The 25,544-nt window shown below is 38.5% G+C and overlaps 1 pseudogene; it reads left to right on the forward strand.

The window, feature by feature from the left end:
- LOC102440663 overlaps window positions 1–25,147 on the forward strand; it is a 56,880-nt pseudogene extending 31,733 nt beyond the window's left edge.
- The last annotated feature ends 397 nt before the right edge of the window (window positions 25,148–25,544 follow it).

Consider the following 25,544-nt stretch of genomic DNA (forward strand, 5'->3'; position numbering starts at 1 on the left):
AAATATCTGATATGCAGGATGTATTTTCCTTGTTACAAATTGAACATAATTAAAGCATAGTGATTAATCACAAAAACAATATGTAATTATATATGTGTTTTCGGATGGTCTTAGACGACCCCTGTGAAAGGGTCGTTCAACCCCCAAAGGGGTCGCGACCCACAGGTTGAGAACCGCTGCATTAGACAAAATGTTTATTTTGATTTTTAGATTCAATTATTGATAGGTATGTATTTATTGCCGTTTTATTGTTCATTTTTAAAAATCTTTCTCCCCTCCTCCTCCTCCTCCTCCTCTTCCTCCACTTCCTCCTCCTCCTCCTCCTTCTTCTTTTTCTTCTTCTTGCTAACTGCTTTTCTCATGTTGCCTTTAAGATTATCTCTTTGTCTTTAACCCTTGGCATTTTAACTATGATGTGTCTTGGTGTGGGCCTCTTTGGGTCCCTTTTATTTGGGACTTTCTGTGCTTCCTGGATTTGTAAGTCTATTTCTTTCACCAGGTAGGGAAAGTGTTCTGTCATTATTTCTTCAAATAGGTTTTTCAATATCTTGCTCTTTCTCTTCTCCTTCTGGCATCTCCATAATGAAAATATTGGTCCACTTGACATTGTCCCAGAGGCGCCTTACATTATCTTCCTATTTTTGGATTCCTTTTTCTTTTTGCTCTTCTGATTGGGTGTTTATTGCTTCTTCATATTTCAAATAATTGATTTGATTCTTGGAATCCTCTACTCTACTGTTGAGTCCCTATAAATTATTCTTTATCTCAGTTAGTGTATGTTTATTTTCTGACTGGTCCTTTTTCATGTCTTTGAAATTCTCACTAAGATCCTTGAAAGTTTCACTAAGTCCCTTGAAGCTCTCATAAAGATCATTGAGCAACCACCCAGCCGATGTGGCTCAATGGTTGAGTGTTGACCTATGAACCAGGAGATCACAGTTTGATTCCCTATCAGGGCATATGCCTGGGTTTCAGGCTCGATCCCCAGTGGGGAGCATGCAGGAGGAAGCGGATCAAAGATTCTTTTTCATCATTGATGTTTCTATCTCTCTATCCGTCTCCCTTCCTCTCTCTGAAATGAATAAAAACATCTTTTAATGGGCAAGGGACCTGAATAGCCAGTTCTCCAAAGATGACATACAGATAGCTAATAGACATATGAAGAGATGTTCAGTACCACTAACCATCAGAAAAATGTCAATTAAACCACAATGAGATATCACCTCACACCTGTCAGAATGGCTATAATCAATAAGTCAACAAAGAACATGCGTTGGCAAGCATGTGGAGAAAAGGGAATCCCCATGCATTGTTGGTGGGAATGCAGAATGGTTCAGCCACTGTGGAAAGCAGTATGGAGTTTCCTCAAAAAATTAAAAATGGAACCGCCTTATGACCCAGTGATTCCACTTCTGGGAATATATCCAAAGAAATATGAAAGACCAACAGAAAGAATATAAGCACCCCTATGTTCGTAGCAGTGTTGTTTACAATAGCCAAGATTTGGAAGCAGCACATCAGGAGACGAGTGGATAAAAAAGCGGTGGTACATTTACACAATGGAATACTACTCAGCCATAACAAAGAAGGAAATTTTACCTTTTGCGACAGCATGAATGGACCCAGAGGGTATTATGCTAAATGAAATAAACCAGTTAGAGAAAGACAAGTACCATATGATTTCACTTACTAGTATATGTGTAATCTAATGAACAAAATAAACGAACAAATAAAATAGAAATGGACTCCTAGCTGTCAGAGGGGAGTGAGGAAGAGGGCTGGGTGAAAAAGGTGAATGGATTAAGCAAAAATAAAAAAGCTCATAGGCAGACAACAGTATGAAGATTTCCAGATGGAAAGGGGGATGGGGGGAGGCAGGAGAGGGTAAAGGGGGGCATAAATGGTAATAGAAAGAGAAATCAATACAATATATAGATGAGATATAATAGAATTGTACACCTTGAACCTGTATAATTCTATTAACCAATGTCACGCCAATAAATTCAATAAAAAGAAACAGAAATAGATGCCTCAATTAAAATTAATTACATTACTTATTCATTTATTGATATTCCTATTACATAAAATTATATCTTTCTATTCCAACAACTAACGCTGTAGTTTTTACATATATTAATGATTTATGTAGAAATTTAAAATTTCATTTTTTAATGAATTACACTTATATCTGTTTTTCCCTTCCTGACAAATTTAAATTCACTCTATAAATCCTTAGAAAACCTGGAGTATCCTAGCCATATTTCTCTTAAAACAACATTCTAGAAATAAATGAAGCAAAAAACTACATCTATTTAACATAAAAATAATTTACAGTATAAAATCAACTACTTTTTGAAGAGCTATAACTTTGTTAGATTCATAAAGTTAATAAATTGCTACAACTTGATTTGGATCTTACATGTGATATTTTGTTAGCTTTCTTCCTTAATATATTAAATGTCATTCTGATAGAATGATAAATGTGCATATATCTGAAGAAGTTTCAGGTAAATGTGCAAAGAAATACAGAAAAATTGCTTGGAACAGGGAAATGTGTTTTCGTCTTTCATTTAAAAAAATGTTTATTTCAGTGGGACTTGATGACAGATGGGAATATAAATGGCCAGGAGCCTATATGCTCTCAATTTGTATCTAAGTCAAGAAAAACTTCAAAGTAGTTATATTTTAGGGATATTAGTTGTTCTAAATAAAATGACTTTTTGTATCAATTCAATTGAGTTGTAAATAGTTCATATAACACAGACTACTAAATGTGCAGATTTAAAAGCAAGAAAGGGGAAAACTAACTTTGTTGTGTGATAGCCATTAAAGGGCAGAGTGGAAAAAAATGAGAAAAGAGAGGTGGGCAGGGCCTGATCATAGAAGACTCTGTGAGCCATTATAACAAGCTGGCATTTTATTGAGCTTATAGTAAAAGCCTATTCAATATTTTTTCTTTTAGCAGTAAACAATTTGATATATATATATATATATATATATATATATATATATATATATGATTTAAAAAGTCATGTGTACAAAAGTTACAACACAGAAAATTATAATTTAATGATATTAATATTTTAATAATTTTACTGTCATAATTTAGTCCTTCAGCTTCTCTCCAGAAATCTCCACTATCAACAGTGTCTTATGCATCTCCTCAAAAGATATCTCATGCATATATGTAATTATGTATCTTCCTTCTAATTTTAACACAAATGGAACTATAATAGTCAAATTTTTCTGTTGCATAGTTTTTTTTCCTAAAGAAAACATAATTTTTGTTCCCATTTTTAAATTTTTTCTTATCAGCCCATTTCATTATATAACATGCATGATATATTTGTTTTGGTTTTTTTTTCTGTTTAACTACTGCTTATCTCACTACACTGTAAAATCCATAGAGGCAAGGACTTTGTCTTGTTGATGGCTGTGTAGCTAGTGCCCAGAACTTAGTATGAGCTCAAATCCTTGCTGAATGTAATAATGAATGAACCACTGATATCCTCCCATGTCAGCCTATATTCTACCATGCCATTCTTCTTAATGGTTCCATGCCATTCAATTGTACAAGTCACACTAAAGTTTTGTAACCATCTTTCAGTTTCTGGTTATAAAGGCTGCAATGTGGCAATGTATTCTTGAACATATATCTTTATGTGCATATGTGAGTACGTTTGTTATATATGCATTTTCAGTATATTCATTAGATGATTTCTTAGAAGGAACATTGTTAAATGAAGGTATGTGTGCTTTTAAATTTGATAGAGATAGCCAAATTGCACTCCTAAAAGGGGGTGCAAATTTAGAATACAGCAAAATAATATGGTTTCCCATATTCTTTCTGGCCATCAGCCTCAGATGCCAGGAGTAAACTAAACACATCAGAGAGGATATTAAATGGATATTTCACCTCTTGGAAACATGGGTTTAGTCATCAATAAAGTAGAGATGATAATGAAACCTATGTTGACTGTTCTTTAAAGAGAGGAAGTTGTCTTTGGATTTGAAAATGAATAACAAATGAAAGTAAAAAACAATAGCCTCAATATACTTATCAAATCTATATTATAAAAGGCCTGTGGCCCTAACGCCGTAATGACCAAAGACTGGCGTGGGTGGGTAGGGCTGTGAGCATGGCGAGGCCGCATGGGTGGGTGGGGTTACACGATTTCATGTGCTGGGCTTCTAGTATATTAATATTTTAGCAGCTATTTTCTCATTGGCATAATTTAAGAATATGCATTTGCCCCCATTGGAAAAATTATAAACATTTAACGTTTTAAAGTGTTCTGACCTGAACTTTGACATAAAAGATGGCCCATAAAAGACAGTTCTAGATTATCTCTTTTTATTGTTAGATGATTTTTTAAGACAAAAAAGCACTTGGCAATAATAATGATTTTTTTAAAAAAACTACTGGCTTTTAAACAGTTATTATAGATGATCATCATGCTCAGTATTTTCCAAATATTTATTTGATATTTATAGTTGTCCTTTTGAGTTATGCATTATTATTTTTTTATTTTATTGATTTTTTACAGAGAGGAAGGGAGAGGGATAGAGAGTTAGAAACATCGATGAGAGAAAAACATCGATCAGCTGCCTCCTGCACACCCCCTAATGGGGATGTTCCTGCAACCAAGGTACATGCCCTTGACCAGAATCAAACCTGGACCTGGGACCCTTTAGTCCACAGGCCGATGCTCTATCTACTGAGCCAAACCAGTTAGGGCTGAGTGATGCATTATTATTTCAATTGTACAAATGAAAACAAAACAAACCAATGCACAAAAGTTTTAAGTAGTTTATCCAAGACTAGAAGTTAAGAATGGAGATCTCTGGTATTAGATTTGTCATTGACTTGTTGATGTGAGTTAAGCAATTTAATTTCTGTGTCTGTTTCTTGGTCAAGAAACAATAAGATGAGAGATTGAATGGTCATATGTTCCCTTGAAGTTCTAGTATTTATAAATGTAATTGCTGAGAAAAACCTATTCTAAACCTCATCATGATCAGCCCATACTACTCTTCATCAATTAGATAATTTAGCAGTTCTTTATGTGTAGCTGAAATCTTTCTTGATTTCATTTAAGCCCACTTCTTTTAATTTGATCCTCTGCAGACAAAACAATATTCCACCAATACACAATAATTAATTCATTTTTATCCCATTTTCTGCTATACAGAAAAGGCAGAAATACAACTAGATTTCTCCCCTTTAATTAAAAATTATTTGGCATACACTTTAACTTCTTCAAATCCTTTATTAAAATAGAGATTCAAATTAAACTTAATATTTCAATAAGAGTTTTAGGTAGGGAACTAAAGTCAAGTAGCTTTATAAAGAAAGAATTTTTTCTTAATGCTTTAATATCATTGTATGTTTGACATGTTCCAGAATCATGTGGATTTCATTCTTATCATTTTGTCACTGATACAGTTTATTACTTTTATTTATAAATATTTTCAGTACTTGTATCTAGTTATTTTTCTCTTGCTATCTTATTTTGATATTATGGATATCTGTTTATATGTTTACTCATTCCATTTTATTCATTCTTGAAACTTTTCCCCCTAATTGTTTAAGTACATTTTATCGTAACAATAAAGATGTGATAAAGAAATTTGATAATTATAGCTTATTTCCTTTACACAGTTATTTAACACAATCATTGAATAAAATTGTCTTGTGGAACAAAGTCTTGTCAAATGTTGCATATCCACAAATCATTTATTTCTTCATCCTAAGTCAGTGATGGCGAACCTTTTGAGCTCGGCATGTCAGTATTTTGAAAAACCCTAACTTAACTCTGGTGCCATGTCACATATAGAAATTTTTTGATATTTGCAACCATAGTAAAACAAAGACTTAAATTTTTGATATTTATTTTATATATTTAAATGCCATTTAACAAAGAAAAATCAACCAAAAAAATGAGTTCGCGTGTCACCTCTGACACGCATGTCATAGGTTCGCCATCACTGACCTAAGTTATTGTCAAACTCTTGACAGATATTGTCTGGGTGTGGCCTGCCCCTAGTGTTCTGCTTAAAGTGATAGAGGCAATACCAAACTTCTTTATCTAGTCATTTCGGTTTTCTCGTCTAGATTATTCTTTACATATTATTTTCAGTTAGAAATTGGAAAAATTTTCTTGATTTATTCATGAGGTTCCCATTGCAAAGCAGGAAGTTTCTCAATTGTAGAGAAAATACCATGATGTATAAGCTCAGTGCACAATGCTGATATGATACTACATTCTGTTCTAAAACTGATCAGTTACAGTGACTCCAAAGAAGAGTGATCAAAGGGTCTCATCATAAAAAGGATGTTAAAGTAAACACGAGTTTGTAATTTAATAAGAGAAAATTAAAGAGGAATTCAGTTTCATCTCCTAATATTATAAGTAGGATTAATAAAGTTACAATATTTGTAACTGAGCAGGCCTACAAATGATCATAAATCTCATGCTGAAACATGTCTGTAGAATCCAGTTTAAGAACTCTTAAATCTCTGTGGATGGTAGCTTGGACTAGATGACCTATACAGTTCTCTCCATAACTAATTTATGTCAAAGGTGTGCTACTCTGTAGAACATTGGATTAGGTGGAACCATATGAAAGTGATTACTTTTTTATTTTTACCATTTTTGACCTACATTAATGATGCATAGTTCAACATAGTATAGTAGGATTCACTATTAAATTCTGAATGTTCTAAATGTAGCATATTTATGGCTTCTGAGCTTAGAGGAATTTTCCATGCTGTCAAACAGTCTCTGGGCTAGTCTCTCAACCTTTCTTTTTACTGTCCACCTGTGTACTTCACTCATTTTTGCCATTCTGAATCTTACTTTAATTGGGCATAAGCTAGTTTTTGCAATTCAAATATCCAACTGGTGAGTTTTAATATATGAAACATTCTGCTTTGTCCTATTCTGATGATAAAACATGCTGGGATAGATGCTGGATATATCTGATGTGTCTCATAAGGGTCTGTAGTTCTGATGCTCAGAAAACTTCCCATGCTGCTTCCCCTTTGTTTCCTAAATGACAGCTGTACAGATCCTACCTATAGTTGCATTGGCTGTCATTTCTCTTTTGCAGAAACCATTAGCTCTTTGGCAGAGATAATGCCATAGTCTTATTTTTCTCTCTCTATTCAATCAAAGGTCATGCAGTGAATGCAAAAGAACAACTCCAATATGCTTAGTGCTGCCACCAGGAGGAGATATTTTGGTATGACTGTGAGGTCTCCCTTGTAGGTGTATCTTAGAGTTAGACATAGTCCCTGCTATGAGGATCTGTGTTAAAGTAACTTAAGGAAGTGTTCCCAGGGATTTACTGCAAGAGAATGGAAGCCACGGAAGGGTTCCATCTCCAGTAAAAGTCTCTCAGATGGTATAGCTTCAGTCTGATCCTGCAGGAAAACTCTGGAGTGTAAATTATGCCTCATATTTATCCTTAGCCAAGGCTAGGGAGCTGCTCTTTCATACTGCTACACAGTTCAGTCATTGGTTAAGGCTACTCTGAGCGATGGGCTCGCTAACTCCTAGATCAGTGATGGCGAACCTATGACACGCGTGTCAGAGGTGACACGCGAACTCATTTTTTTGGTTGATTTTTCTTTGTTAAATGGCATTTAAATATATAAAATAAATATCAAAAATATAAATCTTTGTTTTACTATGGTTGCAAATATCAAAAAATTTCTATATGTGACACAGAGTTAAGTTAGGGTTTTTCAAAATGCCTACACGCCGAGCTCAAAAGGTTCGCCATCACTGTCCTAGATGCTTCAAAACCTTTTCAGCTGTGAACAAAAGCAGATCCAGCAGCTCGGGAGGAAAGGGGAGATGGACGGTACCTCTAAAAAACGGTAAAAAGGGATTTAAGGGGACCTGGTTAGAGCATGAACATTAACAATTACAGAGTGTCTATAAGCTGACTATTGGGGAGGACTTTGTTGCTACTGCATACTGATAGAAGCACAAAGAAACAATAAAGACACCTTTAAGAGGTGTGTAGAAACCTAATTAGGAAGTTGAAACTAAAACTAAAGTCATGGTGAATCAATGCTATTCAGTTCCCAAAACTTGTTGGATAGAGGGTTTGAATCCCACAGTTGTCATCCTACTTCCTGTCTGTTGAATGAGTAATAGAGCACAGTGAGAGCAGTGACTGTCAGTGGAAAGGGCATTTGAAGTTCTCGCTGGCAAATTAGCGCAGCAAAAGCCAGTTTCTTTTCCTTTTATTCCATGACACAAAAAGAAAGGTTTGCCACTATAGAATCAAAAGCTGAGTTAGGCATCAAAGCTAAAAGGACAAAATATTATATAAGGACTCAATCCTTAGCTGCTCATTATTCCTTTTTAAAGACTTTAGTTTCAAAGAAGTCTCATATGTGATTATAATAATCTTTGGACAAATTGTTATATGTTACATGTGAGATGGGTCTCATTGTAAGAGCTGCCAGTTCTGAAGACTAAAGCTGTAAAGGTTTATTCAAATGGAGCAGTGACCCAATAGAGAACCTCTCATTCAATATCTTGTGGCTTGAACAGGAACTATTAAATATGTCAGGAAGACAAAGAGTCAATATAAAGTACATAAAACTTTATAGGATTTTTTTCTTGAGAAATACAGTCTTCTTTCTTTAAATAAAGGACTCTGGGAAGACTCTTGGCAGCTTCAACAGCATATAAAAATACTCATTTTGCCAACATCGTGAACTTGTGTTGACCTGAATCACAATGACCCATAATCTTCTGTCATATGGGAATTTAATCTCTATTATCTGCAACTGCAAACAATATAATTCCATTATAAAATGAACTTTTTTGGTACATATGAGGTGTTTACTCCTTAAATGAAGACAGAAAAGTTTTTTTTCAAGAAAATCTAAACCTCAGATAAAGTAAGTTATTATATAGTAGAAGGCAATGATCCATCTTTATTGAACACTCTTTAAAACAAATGATTGAGTTTTGCTTTCTCATATGTCTTTTTCAATACTGGTCTTTCCTTTCCCTAACTTCATAGGAAATACCTATATTCAGAGACAATTTTTAAAATTCATTTACCACATATACCAGCAGTTTGACTTTAAAAATATTTTAAATACAAAAACTGAGGTCATGAAAGGTTCAATGTTCAAAGTCACTAATCACCTGAGAGATGCAAACCAAAACAACACTGAGGTACCATATCACACATGTCAGAATGGCTATCATCAACAAATCAACAAAGGACAAGTGCTTGTGAGGATGTGGAGAAAAAGGAACCCTCGTGCACTGCTGGTGGGAATGCAGACTGGTGCAGCCACTGTGGAGAACAGTATGGAGTTTCCTCAAAAAGTTAAAAATGGAACTCCCATTTCACCCAGTAATCTCACTTCTAGGACTATGTCCCAATAAATCAGAAACACCAATCAGAAAGGATATATGCACCCCTATGTTCATAGCAGCACAATTCACCATAGCTAAGATTTGGAAACAGCCCAAGTGCCCATCAGCAGATGAGTGGATTAAAAAACACAATGGGATACTATGCTATTGTTAAAAAGGAAGAACTCTTATCATTTGCAACAGCATGGATGGACATGGAGAGCATTATGCTAAGCGAGTAAGCCAGGCAGAGAAAGGTAAGTATCACATGATCTCACTCATTTGTGGAATATAATGATCAACATAAACTGATGAACAAAAATGTATCCAGAGACAGAGAAGCATCAAGCAGACCGTCAAACCTCAGAGGGAAGGCAGGGGAGGTTGCTGGTGGATAAGAGATCAACCAAAGCAGTTGTAGGCATGCATATAAGCATAACCAATGGACACAGACAGGGGGTGAGGGCATGTGCTTGAGGGGTGGGAGTGGCCAGGGAAAGGTCAATGGGAGAAAAAAGAGATGTGTAATACTTTAAACAACAAAGAATTCAAATATTTTAAAAAAGAAGAAAGGGCCTAGCCGGTGTCGCTCAGTGGTTGAGCATCAACCTATGAACCAGGAGGTCACTGTTGGATTCCTGGTCAGGGCACATGCCTGGGTTGTGGGCTGGATCCCCAGTAAGGGGTGTGCAGGAGGCAGCCGATCCATGATTCTCTCTCATCATTGATATTTCTCTCTCCCCCTCTTTCTTCCTCTCTGAAATCAATAAATACATTTTTAAAAAAGGTTCAGAGAACAAAGGCTCTTTCTAAAAGATATTTCAATAGGAAATTGTTGAAAGGATTGATATACCATTTCAGCTATGCCTATATAATTTTAATCCAAGCACATAAGGTAAATATACAGCTTGTTTTAATAAAATAAAATACTACTGCCCTAACAGGTTTGGCTCAGTGGATAGAGCGTCGGCCTGCGGACTGAAGGGTCCCAGGTTCGATTCCGGTCAAGGGCATGTACCTTGGTTGCGGGCACAACCCCAGGAGGGGATGTGCAAGAGGCAGCTGATCGGTGTTTCTCTCTCATCGATGTTTCAAACTCTCTATCTCTCTCCCTTCCTCTCTGTAAAAAATCAATAAAATATATACATATTTAAAAAAAATAATAATAAAATACTACTGACTGATACATTTTTACATGATGAAAGCTTGTATAGTAAATGATTGAGCTGATTGAAATCGTTGTACTAGATTAATTTTTCTTCAGTTGCTTTAGTTAATGGCATTTCATTTTAGAGTGGACCTACAGAAGAACATTCATGCAATTCAGGATGGTGTAGCTCTAATGACCTGTTGCTTTGTCACCCCATTCAAGAAAAGTGACCTAGTGTTTCACAATCAAAAGATACATTAGGCTGAACTATTCCCTGTCTCTATTCCTACTTACTGTTTCTGCTTTTGCCACCACTGTACCTTCCTTCTACTCTTACCTTAATGCCAACACCTATACTGACTCACTGCTTCTGCTAACTGATATGTGGTGTGTGAGGGTGCACATGTGCATGCACATTTAATTTCTGCCTTTGCTATGAACTGCTATGCCACTCCCATTCAAACTTACCACACAAAAGATGCCTTTATTCACTGCTGACTATAAGGGTTCCTCTATTAGCCCAATGCAAAGGCACTAGCCAACCTATAGATATTTACTTCTAAGACAGGACTCCATCTTCTTCTAATAAAATTTGGTCAAAGAAGCTGTTGCCTCCCCTCCAGCAAGATATTGGATCTAGCCTTCAGCAAAGCCATCCGTACTGACCTCACCTCCCCAGGGTTTGTTCCTAGGAGAACAAGGACAACGAAGATTTAACCTTCTGGTTCCAGCCATCCAATCACCTAAAACGGACTAAATCAAGTATATTTTCATGTATAAAGAGTCTTCAAATGTATCAATAACTCAAAATGTATTTCCACTTGCTTGGCAATATCTAAATTTCCACTTTTCACTTGACATTTGAAAGGATTGAAGTACCAATTCTTGGCTAAGATAATGCAGGGAGGCCAAATTTTCAATGACTTTAAATGCTTGAATTTAGAAACTTCCAAGTTTCAGAGAGGAATTGGACACTGGGGATTGGATGGACAGAAAAATTACAGAAGGGGTGGGTCGCCTGTGATGTATAGGAAAAATGATGAAAAGGAAGAACAACAATCAGTAAATAGTGATTCCCAGTACTTAAGAGATTTTTCGTTATTGTTTACTTCTAACTCTGTGCAAAAGGAGACAGATGATTTATAGTGTGTTATTATTCTTTTCTCATGCACATTCTTACTCGTGCATACTTTAACACTACTACTAAAACCCTGCATGGATCTGGACAGTGGTACTGGTGCTTTCTGAAGTTTATTTTTCCTAACTCAATCACATACACTGTAGCACAGTTTCATTGTCTTGGGTTTTGTAGAGCAGGAACAAACACATTTTCACAATCTTGCCATAGAGCTATATGCCCACTCCTAGGCTCTAGGCCACTGTTTAGTTCACAGGGACTTCAACTAACTCTTCTTCCTATAAATCGTGCTGAACCTCAGTGATGACTTCTTGCAATAGGATCTAGGATGACAGAGGTGAACAGTATCCTAAATGCCTGAGTATGGCACTGGAGATTGGGAGGGACAGGTTTTTATTACCTGGGAATTGTTTTAAGTCTCAGTGATATGATGCAAAATATAGGATATATTTGTGCATCTTCGTTTCCTAACCACTAAACATTCTTGGATGACTTCTAGAGATATTTAAGAAATATACCACATTATGCCCGGCTGGCGTGGCTCAGTGGTTAAGCATCAGCCTGTAAACCAGGAGGTCACGGCTCGATTCCCTGTCAGGGCACATGCCTAGGTTTCGGGCTCAATCCCCAGTGGGAGGCAGCCGATCAATAATTCTCTCTCATCATTGATGTTTGTATCTCTATCTCCCTCTCTCTTCCTCTGTGAAATCAATAAAAAATATATTTAAAAAATATATAGACCACATTATGTTGTTCTAGTTAGACCTAATTACTGGACAGAACAAAAGCCCGCCATTTTTAGGAGCCCTGGGCAAAGGAAGAGATGCTAGCTGGTTCAAGGTACAGGACAAGTGGTGTTGCCAACTGGCCCTTATAAAATGGCACATGCTGTGGTGCTTGTATTATAGGAGGCAGATGGGAATGTGCTATCAAGCCCACCGTAAGCCATGAAGGAAGAATCATGGAGATCCAAGACTTTTGAAGCCAAGTTTTGCTTTCTTTCCTAAATAACTATTTTCTTCTTGAGAAGAACCTCTGAATCAGCTCAGAGAGGCTGAATTCCTGGCCTAGGGACCCACAAGAATACCTGACCCAGCCACTATCATAAACCGGATATAACCTGTTACACCTAGTTGTATACTCAGAAGCCTTTAAATATCAAGTGAAAAAAATATATGTATAGCACTGAGCCTGAGAAAGTCCTAAAGGCATAAGTAATTTGCATGAGCAGGTAACTGATACTTCCAGAGTGCCTTAATCCTGCACAGTTACTTCTCCTTCTTCAAACCACATCTGTGGCCTGATGGGAATTCCCTATCACATACAAAGTAGGAAAAACACACACCACAAATTGGAATTTAGAGAGCTTTGCTTTAGAGTCTAAAGTTTGGTCTAAAGTTTAGACCAAAAATGAACTATCCTAGTATTATAGCCCCGGGAGGAGTTTTTAAGATAACTGAGAAATGGAATTCTTCCACCGAGAAGGATTGAAGGAACATTCAGTATTGATCACTGATTCCTAGAAATGTTCTTGCCCCTTAACTTCTCTGATAATATTTTCTCTTTGTGTTTCTCATAATTTCTTAGTCATCCCTCCTCTTTTCTGTCCCTCCTGAAGACCAGTCTTCCTCTGTATACAAGTAATATTTGAGTTCATCAGGCTTAGTTATATACTTATTTTTCTTTTATCCTATATTCAAAGTCGGCCATTTTACTTGGTTTCAATTGTCATAGATACAGCAATGACTCCTTCACTTACATTTCTAGCCTAGGACTCTGAGCTCCAGATCCCTATACTTTTTTATTTTTTAATCCTCACTCGGGGACATTTTTTTTCATTGATTTTTAGAGAGTGGAAGGGAGAAGGAGAGACAAATCCTAATGTGAGAGACACATCGATTGGTTACCTCCCGCATGCCCCCGACCAGGGCTGGGAGCCTGCAACCAAGGTACGTGCCCTTGACCGGAATCAAACCTGGGATCCTTCAGTCCACAGGTCAATGCTCTATCCACTGAGCCAAACCTGTTAAGGCCCTATACTTCTTTTTTAATATTATGGCAAGCCCAGCCGGCATGGGTCAGTGGTTGAACATCGACCTATGTACCAGAAGGCCAATGGTTTGATTCCCGGTCAGGGCACATGCCTGGGTTGCAGGCTTGATCCCCAGTGGGGGACATGACAGGGGAAGCCGATCAATGGTTTTCTCTCATCATTGATGTTTCTATCTCTCTCTTCCTCTGTGAAATAAATAAAAATATATTTTTAAAATATGATGGCAAAATATAAAGAATGTAAAATTTAAAGTTTTAACGATTTCAAAGAGTAGAGTTCAGTAGCATGCAGTGCGTTTACATTGTTGTACAACCATCACCACCACCGATCTCCAGAACTTTTTCATCTTCCCAAGTTGAAACTTCATACCCATTAAACAATAACTCCCATTACCCTCTCCCTCCAGCCCCCAGCAACTACCATTCTCCTTTCTGTCTCTATGAATTTGCATATGTGGAATAATACAATATTTGCCCTTTTGTGTCTGTCTTATTTCATTTGGCATTATGTTTTAAAAGTTCATCCATGTTGTAGCATGTACCCGAATTTCATTTACCCATTCATCTGTCCATGGATATTTGTGTTGTTTTCATATTTTAGCTATTGTAAAAAAAATGCTACTGTGAACATTGGTATACAAATATCTGTTCAAGGTCTCTGCTTTCAGTTCTTTTGTGGAACCACCATACTATATATTTTCAATATACTTCTCTTTATATTTGAATTTGGCCTTGACTCTTCAAAACAAAATAAAATAAAATGTCTTATCTTTGCCTCAAAATATGGTCCTTCATTAGTGTTCATTTGAAGAATGGCAGGCATATAAACCAGAAAATAAGAAGTCACCCTTGATTGACTTGAAAGGTCTTCCTTAAGGAAGACCTTCTTACCTTGAAAGGTAAGAAGTCTTCCTTACCTTTCATATCATTGCCTTGTCAGTTTTAACTCAAATATTCCTTAAATCCACTTATTTATGTCTATCCTTATCACTATTTCTCTAGAAAGAGTTCTCATTATCATTTTGATTATGGCAATGGCTTTCTAATTGGTTTACCCATATCCATTCTTACCTTTTCTCCTTACAAGCACTGCTCTGCAATATGGCCAGAAAGTTCATAAATAATCATGTCACCCACCTGTTGAAAAATAAATATTCAGTGGTTTAACATTATTAAGATAAAGATCACAATTCTTAATATGGTTGGCAAAGCCAAGTCTGATCTGGCCTCCACTTCCTCAGCTTCATCTCTCACAAAATCTACCTCTTTTTCCGATCTTCCATCATACTGAGCTTCCTTGGGTTTTTAATGGGTCTCCTACCTGGAACAAGGACATGGTGAATTATATTCACTCTAACTAGGACCCTACCCTCTATTCTTTATCATCACGACATGGAAGTTATCCTTCACCTCTAAGATCAGATTAAACTCCCTTATAAGCTCACATTAATGCATTTTTCTTTTTTTAACATCTATATAATAAAAGGCCAATATGCAAATTGTCCCCTTGGGAGCTCGACTGACCGGGAGTTCGACCGCTCGCTATGACATGTGCTGACCACTAGGGGGTGGCACAGAATGAAGGAAGGCCCCAGCCAGCAGCCAGCACCCAGTAGCCGAGGGAAGGAAGGCCCCGATTAGCCCTGATTGCCGGCCAGGCCTAGGGACCATACCCATGCACACATTTTGTGTACCAGGCCTCTAGTCTTATCATAAGACACATTTCTAAATTTTATTGGTGTTTTTTTTTATTAAAATACCAGAGGCCCGGTGCACGAATTCATGCACTGGTGGGGTCCAGCATATCTTACCCATTAGAATATAAGGTTCAGGAGGTCATCATCATGTCTATTTTTTTGAACTTCTATATATAGAGCAGATAACACAGTTCTTAACACAGAATAGACACTCGGTGCTTGTGGGATGAAGGAATAAATTGATTTATGTCTCTATGGTTTCCCCAGAATTCAGGTGTTCTTCTCAGATAAGGGTCTTGCATTGCCCTATTCATGTTGGCATCCCCACCATCTACCACATTTAAGGATCAATCATGTTTGCTGAACTGAACACCATAATTCCACATTCAACAGAGCTTTAAAAATTAACCAGAAGCATACCCTTTGTCCACAGTTTCTAGTCTTCTCTGTAAGAATATCCTTCAAACCATGTTCCCTTTCCTTTGTAGAGTAGTTGTCCCACTCTTTCTTTTTCATAGAGGAAAAGGACAGCATTTTATTTAGGCAGGAAATTAAGACAAACAGGAAGAAAAAGTCTGCAAAGAGCTGTGCTTTTATATGTGCATCAGAGGTACTATTGCTAGGCTTTCTGTCTGTCCTTTAACAGAGGTGATACATTCTATTTTTCCAGTCTGCACTCCCTACCTTAGACACTAGTTTTCTAATCTTCCACTCATTCTAATTCTCTAAGCAGAGAAAGCCTATAGTATTAATATTATTTTTACTAATATGACTTACATTCTTGGTGGAAATAAGCAGAGAGTGCAAAATAGATGAAAACACCATGTATTGAAAATCATAAATGCTTAAAGAGGTTATGTTACAGGCATACACACAAGGACATACTTTTTTCTTTAATTAACCTCTTAGATAATAATACATGTGTGTTCCAATTTTACAGAAAACTGTTAAACCAAGGCACAAAGAAGTTAACTTAATATCACTCAACATAATAAGTAGGAAAGTATGTCTGACTAAAAGTTTATACTTTTAACTACTATACTACCCCAAATTACTAAACAAATAATTTACTTGATTCTAACAATCACCCATATTTGGAAAAGTGTAGAAATTTGTGAGTTAAGATTGATGATTTAGGGTGTAAGCTCCAGGTGTAGGCTGCCTGGTTTGATATTTAATATCTTCTACTTTCTAGTTGTGCAATCTTGGGCAAGACATTTAAACACTGTGCCTCGACTACCTGATCTAAAAAACAGGAATACATATAAAGCATTATGAAAAATAAATGAGTTAATTACATGTGAAGCATTTAGAAAAATGTTTGGCATATAGTAATGATGTTAAACATTATTAAGTGGCTCAAAACTATTTGGCATGTAGAAGAGACTCAGTAAAAGTTAGTAATTATTATTATTGCTAATATTACTCCTACCCCCAAGTTGTATAAAACTAAGATTGGCCCTAGTCGGTTTGGCTCAATGGATAGAGTGTTGACTTGCAAACTGAAGGGTCCCGGGTTCGATTCCAGTCAAGGGTACATATCTCAGTTGCAGACTCTATCCCTGGCCCTGGTCAGAGCATGTGTGGGAGGCAATCAATTGATGTGTCTCTCTCACATTGATGTTTCTCTCTACCTCTTCCTCTCCCTCCCACTTTCTCTAAAAAATCAATGGAAAAATATCCTTGAGTGAGGATTAACAAAAAAACAGCAAACAAACAAACAAACAACAACAAAACAACTAAGATTAATCTCGGGATTCTTTAGGAGTTTCAAGAAAATAAATTATAGTCATATAAATATAAGTGATATATATGAGGGTACTTCTTAGCTGTCTTACTTTAGGGGTGACCGTATGTGTATGTAATGTGTGTCTTTTGGGGGAGGGGATGAAGTTACCCAAAACTTCTCAGGGACTTGTGGGCATTCTAGTAGGCCTCAGTTAAATATTTAAGTCAAGATGTCCTGAGGAGAAATTTCATCTCTCCTCAAACTAAAATAGTGTAGAAGAGTTGCTAGTTTTGTAACTAATTCAAATAATATGCAGAGACTTTTTTTCTTATCACTCCAACTGAAAATCAAAGTTGACAGGTGAAAAGGCAATGTGAGAGATTTGGAGGAACTAACCATGAATTACACTTTATCTGAAATTGAGGGATTATATTTATCAAATATAAAGGGTTTACCCTGTAGTTGTCTTGGCCTCGAGTCTTCAGACTGCATTAGTCAGAAATAACTTTTTGCCAACTGTGTTTATTCCTGCTATAGGTGAAGGCCATTTTCTCAAAGTGATTAACTGGCAGTAGTACTCAATCCATTTATCCTTCTCAGACGCTCCTATTGTAATGCATTGCATTACTCTCTCCCCTCTGTGAAGCTACAAATAGGCAGTAGCTGTGAGAACTTGAGTTCTGAGTTTCTTAAAAATGAAAGTCTGAGACCTAATGAAATTGCTCCAACATAATGTTGGGAGTGTTTGGGAAAATGTAGTGTTCTTCATCTTCTTGAGTGGTTTGCTTGGCAGATGTATTTGAACTGATCACATGCCAGGGCAAATGATTTGAATGTCACCGAATAATTAATTAGGATAAGCTAGAAGTCCTAGCCAATGCAATGCTCCAAAGTGATTACCGAAATAAGCCAGGCCCTCGGCGTTGGGTTACCTCCGTCTACCTTTGGCTAAGCTGAACTGCACAAACTGAGCGTTCAAAGAACATTTTCACACTAATAACATTAACGGATTATTTCACAGCAATTCAACCAAAACCAAACACTCTATTTGATATGGAATCGTTATACGTTTTGAAATTGTTTTGTTATAATGTGTCGGCATGCTTTTCTCCAAGTCATGTAGTTTCTAACATTGTATACATAATTTTGTGTTGCCTCAGGGAGTTGTTTACATTCTGAAGATTTTAGTCCTATATTAAGATAGACTGTTTATGAGTTGAATTAAAACTTCCTTTAGCTTAGCATGTAAAAGTCAATACTTCATTCTGGGCTCATTGTTCTAAAAATTGACATTCTCTGAGACTTCACTGAACACAATTTATAATTTATTTTGAAAATGACGCTCCCTAAATATACTAATACTACCAAGTAATTGCATGTTTTAGTTAGAGTTATTTAAGTTGAAAGTGACAGAGCCCTAGCTGGTTTGGTTCAGTGAATAGAGCCTTGGCCTGCAGAATGAAGGGTCCTGGGTTTGATTCTGGTCAAGGTTGTGGGTTCTATCCCCAGTAGGGGGCATGCAGGAGGCAGCCAATCAATGATTCTCTCTCATCATTGATGTTCCTATGTGTCTCTACCTCTCCCTTCCTGTCTGAAATCAATAAAAATATTTTTTTAAAAGGAAAGTGACAGCCCTGACCGGTTTGGCTCAGTGGATAGAGCGCCGGCCTTCGGACTGAAAGGTCCCAGGTTCGATTTCGGTCAAGGGCATGTACCTTGGTTGCGGGCACATCCCCAGTAGAGGGTGTGCAGGAGGCAGCTGATCAATGTTTCTCTCCCATTGATGTTTCTAACTCTCTATCCCTCTCCCTTCCTCTCTGTGAAAAATCAATAAAATATATTTTAAAAAAAAGAAAGTGACAGAAAACAGCTAAAATTAGCCTTAGCAAATAGGAATGAGCAGTCTGGAGAAAATGCAAAGACCAGATGCTGGAGGCTAAGGACAGTAGTAAGCATAATAAATTCGAGAAGTTCCTCAGAAGGCTGGCTGAAAATCTGCATATTATCACCTGCTGCTGAACAGCTGTAGGCATTTCCCCTGACCTGATCATCTTTTCCTGTTTACCAAACTTTATCTTTGATATGCCTGTTTGCATTCCTAAAGGGCCAATGTGTTTTCCAGTAAATAAAAAGCCATGGGTCTGGAGATTCAGAGAGCCCACTTCACTAGAGAGTGGAGCCTCCGTCTGGCTCCCCTAATGCCTTCCAAATTTATATTTCTTGTCTAGTCTCTATTCATTTATGCAGAGCCCTTCTCCAGATTCCTGAACCCTTGCTGCAAAAAAAGACTGCGGCAACCAGATATAGCTTTTCAGGAACTCAGGAATATCTCTAGTTCTCAGATTTCTTTTCTCCATCTTTTGGCTCTACTTTCTCTGGGTGAATATCATTAAAATTAGGTTCTCACCCAGCTGAAGATTAGAAACTATTATCAAGAGAAGATGGAATAGATTAAAATGTTCACTCTGTTTAGAAATAGATTATTTTTGTGTTTCAGGAGTGTTTCCACTTTAAGGCTGCAAATTTGGAGTATGGAAGGGAAGAGAGGCCTAGACTTTGAAGGGCGTTTCAGTTGTGTGTTTATTACATGAAATCAAAGTTCTTCTTTGATTTAGAAATAATCTATAATATCAGGGAAGGTTTTAAGAAACAGATAAACAAACAAACAAATGAACGAACAAACAACAAAACAGAACTCAGGAGGTGTGGTAGCAACAAAGCAGAAAAATTTTTAAAAAACACAATGAAACTAAGATGGAAGAATCATGAAGTTGAGACCAGAGAAACTTGCTTCTCAGTATCTTTTTTAGAAATTTTGGGTAGGTGATTTAGACTAGTCAACCCTGGGAAATTAAAATAATCATTGTCCAAGAAAAAAATAAACACTAGAGTGTTGGGAATAAAACTCAAAGCCTTATAGAAATCAAAGTTAGAGCCCTGGCTGGTTTGCTCAGTCGTCAGAGCATCAGACATAGGGTTGCAGGTTTGATTCCCGGTCAAGGACAGATACCTCGGTTTCAGCCTGAATCCTTGGCCCTGGTTGTGGTGCGAACTGGAGGCAACCAATCGATGTGTGTCTCTCACATTGATGTTTCTCTCTCCCCCATACTCCTCCTTCCCCTCCAGTCTCTCTAAAAAAATCAATGGAAAAAATATCCTTGGTGAGGATTAAAAAAAAAATCAAAGTTACATTACACAGTAACTATAAATGTTTCCTATGTAATTTGGCAAATATGTAAATATGCAGATATTTCCCCTTATTGTTTGATAATATCTTTTTTATGTGTGTGTGATAGAGTAAGGCAATACAAATACTATTTTTTTAAATAAGCATTTCTTATTTTTAAAATCATCCCAAATTTAATAAGAAGACATGGCAAACCTAATTGACGTTTAATTTGACTATTAGTGAAATTGAACGTCTTTTCATGTGTTTTGATTTTATTTAGTCCTTCTTTTGTGAATGACTTCTTATACCCTATTCTTTTTTTGTTTGTTATGTACTTTGATTTTTTTTTTAATTGATTTGTGCCCTAGCTGGTTTGGCTCAGTGGATAGAGTGTCAGCCTGTGGAGTGAGAGGTCCAGGTTCAATTCCAGTAATGGGCACATGCCTGGGTTGCAGGTTCGATGCCCAGTAGTGGGTGTGCAGGAGGCAGCTGATCAATGACTCTCTCTCATCATTGATGTTTATGTCTCTCTCTTACTCTCCCTTCCTCTCTGAAATGAATAAAAATATATATATTTAAAAATTGATTTGTAGGATCTTTATATGTCTTGATTATATTAACCTATGTCTGTTCTACATACTGAAATATATTTTCTTATTTTAAAAAATAAGCATTTCTGATACCATCTTCAGGTTGATTTGTGGCGGATGTTTTCAGAGCAGCGGAACTGCAGCCAGTGGGCCCCTCACTGTCTCCCGTGAAAGCCTGAGCTGACTGTGTAGCTTTCTCCCTTTGTCTCCTAACCACGTCCACCAACGAGAATGCTAATTCACCAGCTGCCCGCCTTAACAGATCCAAGAACAAGGGGAAAGCCAGTTCAGAAATTAATGTGGAGCTGAGGAAAGCTAAGAAGGGTGACCAGATGCTCAAAGGAGAAATGTCAGCTCATTTCCTGATGATGCTACTTCTCCACGGCAGGAAAACCGCAACAACAGGGCACTGTAAATTGCTCTGTTGAGGACATGGTTGAAGGCATAAATAGCAACGGTTTGGAAAGCCAGCTCCAAGCTATTCAGGCTGTGAGGAAACTACTTTCTAGAGAAAAACAGTCACCCATAGACAACATAATCCAGGCTGGTTCGATTCCAGACTGTGTGTCCTTCTTGGGCAGAATTGATTGTAGTCCCATCCATTTGGAATCTGCTTGGGCCCTCGCTAGCATTGCTTCCAGGGCATCGGAACAGACCAGGCTGTAGTAGATGGAGGTGCAATCCCAGCATTCATTTCTCTGTTGGCATCTCCCCAGGCTCACAGCAGTGAACAAGCCACATGGGCTCTGGGAAACATTGCAGGTGATGGTTCAGTTTTGTGAGACTTGGTTATCATATATGCTGCAGTTGACCCACTATTGGCTTTTCTTGTAGTTCCTGGGATGTCATCTTTTCATCTTTACTTACGTAACGTGGTTACTGGTTGGGGAGCATGAGACTTGGTTGAAAAGTTTGTAAGGAGGACATTCTGAGAAAAGGGAAGTGTGTGGAAGGCCGCCTGCCCTGTTTATTAGAATTCCAATTTAGGGGAGACTTAGGAGAGTGCCGAAGGCGCCGCCCCTAATTATTCCTTGGCCTTTCCAAACAAGTCTGTGCAGGTGCAGACCCCCGGGTGTTTACTGGAATCCTTATGCTTAATCCCTGGATGCCCTTGCCTAGGGGACAATGTAAACACAAGTGTCCTCCTGAGATTACTCACCCTACTGATTGTATCTAAAGATAAAAATTCCAATAAAGGCTAACGAGGCAGGCAATCGAGGCTGCTCTGGCTGCTAGAGCCAGGGGCCCCTTAGCCCTCTCTTTCACAGTCAAACTGTGTCTGAGTAATCCGCTCATCCATCATCCAGGGGCTGCTGGTCAGCCCCGGCAGTTACTTATGTCATTTTACCTGGACACTTTTAAACCTCTATTGCAACAAGAATCTTTCACCCCCATTAGATGTTATTGAGCAGATTCTTCCTACTTTAGTTTGTCTCCTACATGATGAGGATCCATAAATACTAGCAGATAGCTGCTGGGCCATTTCCTACCTTACTGATCATTCAAATGAATGATTGAAATGGTCATGAAAGCAGGAGCTGTGCCCCAAATTGTGAGGCTTCTAAGAGCTTCTGAATTGCCAATCGTGACTCCTGCACTAAAGCCATAGGAAATAATCTCACTGAGACAGATAAACAGACTCAGGGTTTAATAGATGCGGGAGCACTTGCCGTCTTTCCCAGCCTGCTAATGAACTCCAGAACTAATATTCAGAAGGAGGCTACATGGACAATGTCAAACATCACAGCTGGCCTCCAGGACCGGATATAGCAAGTTGTGAATCATGTATTAGTCCCATTCCTCATTGCTGTTCTTTCTAAGGCAGACTTTAAGACACAAAAGGAAGCTGTATGGGCTGAGGCCAATTCTACAAGTGGTGGAACAGTTGAACAGATTGTATATCTCGTTCATCGTGGCATAATAGAACTGATGAACTTCTTAACTGCGAAAGATACCAAAATTATTCTGGTTATTCTGGATGCCATTTCAAAGATCTTTCAGGTTACTGAGAAACTTGGTGAAACTGAGAAACTTAGTGCATACAGTGATGGAAGAATTTGGAGGTTTGGACAAAATGAATGCTCTACAAAACCATGAAAACAAGTCTGTGTACAAAGCTTCATTAAAATTGATAAAGAGCCCTAGCTGGTTTGGCTCAGTGGATACAGTGTCGGCCTGTGGACTGAAGGGTCCCAGGTTCGATTCCGGTCAAGGGCACATGCCCGGGTTGCGGCCTTGATCCCCAGTTGGGGGCATGCAGGAGGCATCCAATCAATGATTCTCTCTCATCATTGATGTTTCTATCTCTCTCTCCCTCTCCCTTCCTCTCTAAAATCAATAAAAATTAAAAAATAAATTAAAAAATTGATAACGAAACCCATGGACACAGGCAATAGGGTAGTGAAGACCTGGGGGGTGGGTAGGGGTTGGGAGGAAGTAGGTAAATGCGGGGAGGGGGAGATATCTATAATACTATCAACAATACAAAATATATTTTAAGAAATTGACAGAGAAGGATTTCTCTGTAGAGGAAGAGGAAGATCAAAATGTTATGCCAGAAACTGCCTTTGAAGGATGGCACTCCTGGGAATTTTAACTGTTAGATTGTACAGCTGAGGCATAAATTTGTTTGTTGTGTACTATGTTTCATACAGGTTTGTCTTACTGTTTCTCTACTAAGAACCGTTTTTAAATGTAGTTTGTTATTGTAACAACAAACTATACTTGAACAGTTCCAAACTGTACACACTGTATGAAGTGCCGCCTCTCCATGGGTTTCTTATTTCTATGTGGAATTTCATAGGATGCAGTGTCCTTTAAATGAAGATTAAATTTTTAAAAAACATTTCTCTTATGATCTTGTTTTGGATACTCGGGAAGGAAAGCCTATTCAGTCTGTGTCCTGCTCCTACCCTATCCAGCCCTTTACTATTTGTGTGCAGGGGGTTTCCCACTTTGCATTCACTCCTCTCCCCGCTCCCCACAACCTGTGTTTGTCTGAAAACTCCCCTCAGGCCACAGAACTGCTTTACCTGAACTGAAAGAGCCAGAAGTTCCTGGTAACTTATGACCCCTGAGGCTTGGTCCTTAACTACTGAAGGCTGCCTGGCTGGTCTCAGGAGTATAAATACTCCAGCTTTTTTGCCCTCTGGTTGAGACAACTCTAGGTGTGATTTATACTGTGTCCAGAGAAAGGTAACTTTTAAAAATACTTTTTTTTATTGATTTCAGAGAGGAAGGAAGAGGGAGAGAGAGATAGGAACATCAATGATGAGAGAGAATCATGCATCGGCTGCCTCCTGCATGTCCCCCACTGGGGATCGAGCCTGCAACCTGGGCATGTGCCTGACCAGGAATGGAACCATGACCTCCTGGTTCATAGGTCGACGCTCAACCACTGAGCCATGCCGGCCAGGCCAGAGGACAGTAACTTTGACACTAATTCAGAGTTACCCTCTATGGAACCTTGCTTGATATATTCACTTTTGGGAGGCCTCCTTCTCTCCCTGCCCCACTTCATTCTATTTACCTACAATTTTTTTTCATTGCTTGCTTGTTTCTCCACTGAAAAGACTTCCTAATAAACCACTTTTACACAAAGCTTCATCTTGGGGTCTGCTTTCAGAAAACTGAGAGTTGGATGTATCCTATAGGCCAGTGGTCGGCAAACTGCGGCTTGCGAGCCACATGCGGCTCTTTGGTCCCTTGAGTGTGGCTCTTCCACAAAATACCACGTGCGGGCGCGCATGTACAGTGTGATTGAAACTTCGTGGCCCATGCGCAGAAGTCAGTATTTTGTGGAAGAGCCACATTCAAGGGGCCAAAGAGCCGCATGTGGCTCGCGAGCAGCAGTTTGCTGACCACTGCTATAGGCTAACAATGTCTTAGCTGGCAGGATGTATCCAAGATTAAGTCTTATTTCATTACTAGAGGCCCGATGCAAGAATTCATGCACGGGTGGGGTCCTTCTGGGTGGCCTGCAGGAATCGGGGCGAAACCCACAGTCCAATGCCGCCTGCGGCACCTACTGCCGCTCCGGCTCATCCCAGCCTCACTGTGCCTGCCGTGGGCTTTCGCCCAATCAGTCCTGATAGGGAGAGGCTCGCACTTCTGCAGCACCTCTCACCAGCCATGAGCCCTGTGTCTGGCACCCTCCCAAGGGGAGTGGCCTGCAGGATCAGGCTGAAACCGGCTCTCTGACATCCCCCAAGGAGTTTCAGATTGCGAGAGGGCGCAGGCCAGGCTGAGGGACCCCACGGGTGTACGATTGGGCCAGGGAGGGACCGTGGGAGGGCTCCAGGGCATGTCTGGCCCATCTCGCTCAGTCCTGATAGGCCGGACCCCAGCAGCAAGCTAACCTACTGTTGGAACATCTGCCCCCTGGTGGTCAGTGCATGTCATAGAGACTGGTTGACCAGTCTCCTGTCTGCCCCCTGGTGGTCAGTGCACATCATAGCGAGTGGTTGAGAAGCCTTAGCATATCATTAGCATATTATGCTTTGATTGGTTGTTCAGTTCTGCCATTAGGTCTATTTTCATATTACCCCTTTATTATATAGGATATTATTCTCATGATAGTATTTCTTGGAAGCTATTTGTCCTTAATAGAGATATTTCCCCCTAATGG

This window comes from Myotis lucifugus, unplaced genomic scaffold, assembly GCF_000147115.1.
Source record: "Myotis lucifugus unplaced genomic scaffold, Myoluc2.0 scaffold_20, whole genome shotgun sequence".
Lineage (NCBI taxonomy): Eukaryota > Metazoa > Chordata > Mammalia > Chiroptera > Vespertilionidae > Myotis > Myotis lucifugus.